The sequence below is a fragment of the Octopus bimaculoides genome, chromosome 15, assembly GCF_001194135.2.
Source record: "Octopus bimaculoides isolate UCB-OBI-ISO-001 chromosome 15, ASM119413v2, whole genome shotgun sequence".
In the NCBI taxonomy this organism is placed as follows: Eukaryota; Metazoa; Mollusca; class Cephalopoda; order Octopoda; family Octopodidae; genus Octopus; species Octopus bimaculoides.
The window spans coordinates 44,739,360-44,748,748 of NC_068995.1; the positions used below are offsets into that span (position 1 = coordinate 44,739,360).

The 9,389-nt window shown below is 40.0% G+C and overlaps 1 long non-coding RNA gene across 1 annotated transcript in view; it reads left to right on the forward strand.

Annotated features, from left to right (window-relative positions):
- Window positions 1-9,389, forward strand: part of LOC128249512 (uncharacterized) — a 28,453-nt gene that overhangs the window by 1,237 nt on the left and 17,827 nt on the right. The gene's annotated exons all lie outside the window — the stretch shown is intronic.

The following is a 9,389-nucleotide window of genomic DNA, read 5'->3' on the forward strand; positions in this document are numbered from 1 at the left end:
ATATATATATATATATATATATATATATATATATATATATATTAAGTGATGTATATAATTAATGTAGTTGATGTCTATATGCATACTCTATGCATATATACTTAGACATGTTTATTTATATAGCCTTAATACACCTGCTATCCTTACATCTATATACACATTGTATATAAACTCTGCAGGGTGTGTATATATATATATATATATATATATATACACACATACATACACACGTGTGTATACACACATATATCTTAACAATTAGCACACACACATATATATAAACAATTAGCAAGCCTTTGTCCCAAAGAAATGGCCGAGTCTTCGTGGAGTTAGCTCATTGTATAAATTAAGGAACCGATTTATTGTTATTAAAAGACTTATTTTTGGAATGATTATGCCCCAAGTATGTGATATTTTATTAAAAGTGAAGCTGGTATGAGGTTGTGTGGCATTCATGCATTTCCTTAATAAGGGTAGCTTTTCTAACTTTCTACCTCTTGTAAAATTATATATATACATTTAAATACCCACATATGTGTGTGTGTACACTATTTACAGATGTACCATCACAAATACACACACATCTATAATACAAACACATGCTTTGTATATATATATATATATATATCATTTTCATATTTGTGTGTGTATCTATCTATCTATCTATCTATATATATATATATATATATACACACACACATATACATACACACATACATACAAATAGATAAATGTATATATATATATATCCAAGCATACATGTATCCAAATTCACACACATACAAACACACATCCAAAACACACAGAAGAAATGTCGAACAAAGCAAAATGGTTCTGTTATTCCAAAGTTGCAGGTACTGACTCCATTTAAACAGACTTTGGTCTTACAGAACCTGTTGTATGATTTATCTCTTTTCCAAATTAATTCCCATTTAATAAATGAACGATAATAGTGATTCTCCTTCCTCTTCACTCTAGACACAATGGCTCACCATCTCTCTCTCTCTCACATAATATATTATTACAAAAGCAACGAAAAGATGCCTCCTATTGTGTTATCACTGCCTCCATAGATTCGTTGAGTTGTGGTGTTTATGCCTCTCCCCGTATATTAAAGTAAACAGGAATCTGGCTGTCGAAACCTTTCTGAGTGGACTTAAGAAAGAGGCTTAGTTGCTGTGGCTTGGCCTGTACCTCCTCCCTTTCCGTCTGTGTGTATGTGCCTTATCAAAACAGTATATATATATATACACACACACATACTATATATATAATATATATACAATCCAACCCATGCCAGCATGGAAAATGGACGTTAAATGATGGTGTTATCTATAAGCAGTATGTATACTCTACATGAAATACATATACACACTATGTAGACATTGTGTAAACTATATACACACACATGCGTAAAATGTATACATACACACACCATATTACTATATATATATATATACCCCTTTGTTCGGGACAAGAGAAAGCTGTAGCGCACACGCGACAGACATATAAGATCTATTTAATATACCACTGCAGATGTTGTGGCTTTCATTACTGCTCCAGTCCCAATAACCAACCAAATACTATTTAATCAGTTCAATAAAGCCCCAATAGCCAATAATGTTTAATTAGATCAACAATAAACCGAACACACACACATACACACTAACCCCGTCTTCTAACAAAGCCGACTGTAAAATATATTATTTCCCTGAGTGAAAGGGACACACAGCCCTCAATGGACGAGGCATAAAGGGGGCAGCTGGTAGGCTTTTATTATTAAAGCACTCGTTTGTCCCCCTTCTAACTGCTGCTGCGACCCCTCCTTCCCCACTTTCTTTCTTCTTCCTCTCCACTACTCTGTCCCCCCCTCTCTCTCTTGCGTCCTTTCACGACGGCTATTAAGCCGGAATTTCGAAGTCACAGTCGATCTTTTCCTCGCGAAAACTTAATGGTGATCCTTTCATCTAGTGTTTAACTGTTATTTATTTGTCTATATTTATATATATATATATATATATATATACATACATACATACACACACACTTATGTACATGCAGCACTCTAACATCTAACGCGCGCGCACACACACATATGCTATATAAATCTATTAACCTTGTATATTTATTTGTACTAATAGTAACCGCTACAAACCATTGTCACCTCTGTAAAAGCTATTGTGTGGATATGTAATAAACACGCTCACTTGGTGTGTGTATATATATATGTGTGTGTGTTTGTGTGTGTCAGTAGCGTAAGTGTACTACTAATCATATATGCTGATAGTTTTTTTTTAATCTTCTGCAGTACATCCGAACTACCATCTATAAAAAATATATAATGTATGTATATATATATGTGTGTGTGTGTAAGATAATGGTAGCATGTGTGTCTAGCTCTTTCTCCTATCTCTTTATCTATGCCTATCTGTCTGTGCTTGAATACACGTCTCCAGCAATTTAACTTAACTATACGCACAAACACACGCGCGTGTGTGTATAACGGATAGATATCTATTTGGCGATCTAAACTGTAAAATCCACGTGTTCATCATGTAATATATATTGTGTATATAGTTATATATAATGCATGTGTGTGAAGCATGTTTCACCAGTATTAATATATAATGTATAAACTAAGCCACACAAACGGTGTTATGAGCACTCATCACACATGTGGATATACGTCCCACGTCTGTACATAGCAGAGCTATTACCCATGTATATATACACACAATGAATCTACATACATGTACAGCGTACATTACATGTTTCATGCGTACACGAAATTAGACATATTCAGTGTGTTCAGGTTGGAGTTACACATGATATGTATACGCAATAAAGTTGTACACATTCGTGCATGTTCGAGCTACTCATGTAATCCAATATATAGACAGTAGAAGCTACACACGTGCTATTAATATACAATGCACATGCATTATATATATATATATATATTAAAAGTACATGTCCTTATGTGTGTGCGTGTGTATATATATATATATATATATATATATGTTGTACAACTGTCTATATATACTTTACAACCACTTGTATGCAGTACCACCAGCTAACTTATACATGCAGTGTATCGACATGTAGTCTTGTGTTCCATCCAGCTCCAGTGTCTTCTACAGCCCTGGGTCAACCATAAGCTTGTGAGTGGATTTGGTAGACATGAACTGAAAATGGCTTGTCCTCCTTACCACCCTTCCCACTCCAAACCACCCATCTTCACAACACCCTTGATTATTCCCTGATGTACTTCCCATCTCTACTTATCTGCCTATCAGTACACAATCATCCTCATGGACTTGCTATATCAGCCGTAGCCCTCTTGAGCCACTCCTGTCACATGCTACAGTTACCTCTGTCCCATCTCCCTGTACACTCGTGTGAAACATACGGCTTTCTATTCCCCCCCCCCACCTGCTCTCCCTGTCAGGTCCTCTGTACCACTTATCTCTCTCTGTCACTTTGCCTGCCTGTCTTTCTCTCTGTCTCCATTTTCCCCCTCCTTTCTTTTCTAACTGGAGTAGCCAAATATCTCCTCTTATAGCAAGACACCTATATTAGAAGACACTTGCCCAAGGTGTCAAGCAGTGGGATGGAACCTGAATTTGTGTGGTTGCAGAGAGCAAGATGTGTGTGTGTATGTATTGGGAGGGGGTTGTGTCAGTGTGTGGGTAGTAAAGTAGTGCCAATGTTGACGTTTTCTTGTAGACAATATGATCGGTCACTTTGTTGGATTTAAAGACCTGTGGGTTAAAGGTATTCCTTTTATGAAAAACATGAGTCGGTGACAGGAAGAGTATCTAGCTGTAAGATCCTGTCTCAAATAGATCTCCATCTAAATACTTTCTAGCATGGGAGTGGGGGGGGGAATGGCTATTGAATGGACTAGTATGTGTATACAAGGGTTAGTCCCAATGCATGGCAAATTATCTTCATTATCAAACGAGTGGTGTCTTTTGTCTTCAATCATGCTTGGGAACAGGTAAGAATACGAAACTGGAAGGACATCTGGTAGTAGAAAATCTGCTCCCAACAGATTCCATTTGACTCTTGCATGCAAGGAAAAGTGGCTGCGTGGTAAGAAGCTTGCTTCCCAACCACATGGTTCCAGGTTCAGTCCCACACACGGCACCTTGGGCAAGTGTCTTTTATTATAGTCTCAGGCTGACCAAAGCCTTGTGAGTGGATTTGGTAGACGGAAACTGAAAGAAGCCCTTGTGTGTGTGTCTGTCTTTGTCTCCTCTGCCATCGCATGACAACCGATGCTGGTGTGTTTATGCCCCCATAACTTAGCAGTTCAGTGAAAGAGACCGATAGAATAAGTACTAGGCTTCTAAAGAATAAGTCCTGGTGTCAATTTCTTTAACTAAAACCCTTTAAGGCAGTACTCCAGCATGGCTGCATTCATATGAATGAAACAAGTAAACGAATAAAAAGATACACACACATACACACACACACACACAGATAATCTTGTCATTATCGTTTTAATGTCTACTTTTCCATGTTTGCATGGTCAGATGGAGTTGTGTTGTGGAAGATTTCTATCACTGGTTGTCCTTGTTACTAGACCTCACCTGTTTCCATGGAAAGTCACATTTGCCCATGGTTAGTCATATGCTTCACAGAAGACCGAAAAGTAGCAACACTGCTTTTATGATGGTGATGCTTGTTTGCAGCCATCAATTGTAGTTGAGACAAGAGTATACACATGCATGTATATATATGTGTGTGTGTATTAGAAACTGAAATTATAAATATATATAAATATTAATAAAAGTGAAATTTTGTCTGTCTGTCTGGGACCTCTGTATCTTAGCCTACATTTGCTCTACATAGACACATTATACCTTTTTGGAATCAGGATGATCCCGGGATTGAAAATCTGCCCTTCATTGGTTCTTGAACATTCAGCATTGGGATCTGATTTAAAAGCATTTGGGTTGCTATTTCCAGCAGGTAAAGCTCAGCTGATTCACACCATCTTGGCAGCATTTGTCCGATGATATCAGACCGAGATCAAGGTGGGGATAAATGACATTCACTTCATTTATTTTATGTCAAGATAAGAACTTTGGGATAAATTGGTGAAAAGTTGGAATTCAAATTGGGACTGGAACAATAGATTGATTGCATTACAGAATTACTTCTCATCCATTCTTAACCTCTGATCAAATACCACTAGGACATATAGTTATTATAGTCATACTATTTAGTTGCAGGCCCAGTGAGCCCTCCGCAGGAGCTAGCTTAGAAGTCTGCACAGAATGTGGCTTTTAGGCTAGTATATATATATATATATATGTGGAGGTGCAATGGCCCAGTGGTTAGGGCAGCGGACTCGCGGTCATAGGATCACGGTTTTGATTCCCAGACCGGGCGTTGTGAGTGTTTATTGAGCGAAAACACCTAAAGCTCCATGAGGCTCCGGCAGGGGATGGTGGCAAACCCTGCTGTACTCTTTCACCACAACTTTCTCTCACTCTTACTTCCTGTTTCTGTTGTGCCTGTAATTCAAAGGGCCAGCCTTGTCACACTGTGTCACGCTGAATATCCCCGAGAACTACGTTAAGGGTACATATGTCTGTGGAATGCTCAACCATTTACACGTTAATTTTACGAGCAGGCTGTTCTGTTGGTTGGATCAACTGGAACCCTTGTCGTTGTAAGCGATTGAGTGCCAACAAACAAAAACAAAACATATATATTATGGGCTTCTTTCAGTTTCCCCTCTACCATATCTATTGAAAATGCTTTGGTCAGCAGCCTGGGCTATAGTAGAAGTCACTTACCTACAGTGCTCTGCAATGGAACTGAACCTGGGAATCTCATGGTTGGGAAGCAAGCTTCTTAACCACAAAGCCAAACCTGCCCCAGTAACTTCACTGAAGAGTGTTTGTTAATATGAACTAGAGAAATTCTTTCCTGCTCCCTCCTGTTCCAAAACTCCAAGGAGCAGGAAATGTCATTAGTTAGCCTCAAGGTGAGAATAAAGGAGGAAACAGTGCAAGTGGCAGAGTGATGCTGGATGTGGAGGGGGAGGCATCATGAGATGCTTCCTTGAGACCCAGGTCGGTAGAGGAGGGACCAGTTTATTCAGGAAGTGATTTGAGCAGATGTAGAGAGTAAGGGTGAGTGAAGAGGAGTGTGGAGCTCGTGTGGTATGAGCATGAATGAGGTGAGGGGCAGTGTGAGACTACCACATGGGGAAATGCCATGTAGGTGGACATCCATCATGTTAAGCTTCTTGTTCAAGCTGTTTACATTGTCCTCTCAAACCCAGCTAACTTTCACACCTATGGGTCAAGAGACACTGTCCAGACTGCTAGAATCTACATGAGAACCCTTAAGGACATCTCAGCAGCTGTTCAAAAGCTCTTGGAGAAGGCTGCTATTTCTTGGCATTATGAGTGGATAAGTGCTCAAGCTGGTTGCTGAGAGCTTAGTTCCTGTCTTCAGTTCAAGTAAACCCATGGTTGCCACTTAGATTTATCAAAACTGAAGAGGAACCCCATCCACAATCAAAAGCAAATATGGAACCACCTTTATACAGTCTCTGACTGGCTGGCACCTGCTTGTTGTTCTGGGTAGGCTGTTGAAGTTTCTGCAGTGCATAGTACCAGTCTTGCTTCAGCCAGATATGATCACCTCTGAAGCATCAAGAAAACTGATCAAACTGGAACATATAGTAGCCTGGGAAGGGTAGATTGAAAAAAGCCAATGATAGGAAACATGAGTAGTGCCAAAACAAAGGAACACTATGAATTTCCAGAAGTGGACTGTAGAGGCTTTGCAGGACACTCACTCTGCAAAGTCCTCATCCGAATGGGTTCTACAGGGGGAGGGGGTCACAAAGATGGGCCATTTGGTCTGTGAGTGAATCTATAGAGAAATTCACCTGGTGTCTTTGGATTAAGGGAGCTGATACATGGACTGTTGCTGCTCGGACATAAATTGGGATCTGATCAATCTCCAGTAGGTTCTCTGGACGAGGGTATCTGATGTTGTGCAAGACTCAGAATATCTGATGACCCCAATTTCACATTACTAATGATGTGTTCCACCTCATCCAATGGATGTTCAATATATATATATATATATATATATATAGGCGCAGGAGTGGCTGTATGGTAAGTAGCTTGCTTACCAACCACATGGTTCCGGGTTCATTCCCACTGCGTGGCACCTTGGGCAAGTGTCTTCTACTATAGCCTCGGGCCGACCAAAGCCTTGTGAGTGAACTTGGTAGACAGAAACTGAAAGAAGCCTGTCGTATATATGTATATATATATATGTATGCGTGTGTATATGTTTGTCCCCGCAATATCGCTTGACAACCGATGCTGGTGTGTTTACATCCCTGTAACTTAGCGGTTCGGCAAAAGAGACCGATAGAATAAGTACTAGGCTTACAAAGAAGAAATCCTGGGGTCGATTTGCTCAACTAAATGCGGTGCTCCAGCATGGCCGCAGTCAAATGACTGAAACAAGTAAAAGAACCAAAGACATTGGCAAAGCCCACATGTTGCAACTTACATAGACACAAGCAAGATGTAAAGAGACATGCACACATACACATGCAAATACACAAAGGTTTTACTTCAGTTTCCCTCTACCAAATACATTCGTGAGGTTTTTGGTTGGCCTGTATCTGTAGTAGAAAATACTTGCGCTTGGTACTGAATGGTGGAACTGAACCTGGAAATTGCTGGTTCGCAAGCAAACCATAAGCCATATATATATCATCATCATCATCATCGTTTAACGTCCGCTTTCCATGCTAGCATAGGTTGGACGATTTGACTGAGGACTGGTGAAACCGGATGGCAACACCAGGCTCCAATCTAAATTTGGCAGAGTTTCTACAGCTGGATGCCCTTCCTAATATGTATATATATATATATATATATATATATAATGTGGAGGCGCAATGGGCCAGTGGTTAGGGCAGCGGACTCGCGGTCATAGGATCGCGGTTTCGATTCTCAGACCGGGCGTTGTGAGTGTTTATTGAGCGAAAACACCTAAAAGCTCCACGAGGCTCCGGCAGGGGATGGTGGCGCACCCTGCTGTACTCTTTCACCACAACTTTCTCTCACTCTTACTTCCTCTTTCTGTTGTGCCTGTAATTCAAAGGGGTCAGCCTTGTCACACACTGTGTCACGCTGAATATCCCCGAGAACTACGTTAAGGCACTACACGTGTCTGTGGAGTGCTCAGCCACTTGCATGTTAATTTCACGAGCAGGCTGTTCCGTTGATTGGATCAACTGGAACCCTCGATGTCGCAAGCGACGGAGTGCCAACAACATATATACAATACAAACACATGTATAGTGTAGTTACATGTATATATGTGTGTAGATAAAGATCTATTGTATATGAATTTTATTATCATCATTTTAACATCTGATTTTCTCATACGAGCATAGGGTTGAGACTTCTTAAGGCAGTAAACTACCTTGTTTTCATTTAAATCACTATTGCCCAAACAATGTAAATGAAGCAATATACATAGATCCATATATACACACACATATACATAGGATATGTGTGTATATCTCTCTCTCTCTATATATATATATATATGTGTGTGTGTGTGTGTGTGTAAAGGGATGCCTTTGAGTTACATGTTTTTAAAAGTGCCGATTGAGTAGTTAAAATGTCAACATCTCCACCATTTTGTTTAAGTGCTGATAAGCATAGCATATCAACATTCATGTACACATGCATGAAGATAGTTATATACAGATACACATAGCAGGTTTCCCCACAGTTTCCATTTACTGAATTCCCTCAGTAGGCATTGGTTGGTTCAGGCCTATAATAGAAAACGTCCAAGGTGCTGCCCAGCTGGACTGAACCTGGCATCATGCAGTTAATAAGCAAACTCCTTAACTGCACAGCCATGCATACGGTGCCATGTAAAGTACTACTACCTGTTTCATGGTCTGATTTTTAGTTTTCATTTCGACTGATCAGTGTATGTGTGTGTCTGGTCTTCTAGTTCTATCAGTTATTCTGTTCACAAAGTTGTCGAGACAACAGTTTTTAAAAAGTGGAATTCCTGCACACTTCCGTGTGTCTATACTAAACTCCGCTTGCGAAGACTTGTTGAGGCAAGTGAAATCGAACTAAATTTGACGACTGGCACCTGTGCCAACGTCGTCTCCTTCATTAGACACGAAACTCAGCTTGCAAAGACTTATTGGGGCAAGCGAAAGCGAAATCGGGATAGCACCTATGCCCAGCGTCGCCTTTCTGGCACTTATGCTCGTGGCATGTGTAAGGATTTTAGAGCGAGATCGTTACCAGTGCCCCTGGACTGGCTCTTGTGCGGGTGGCACATAAAATACACCATTTTGAGCGTGG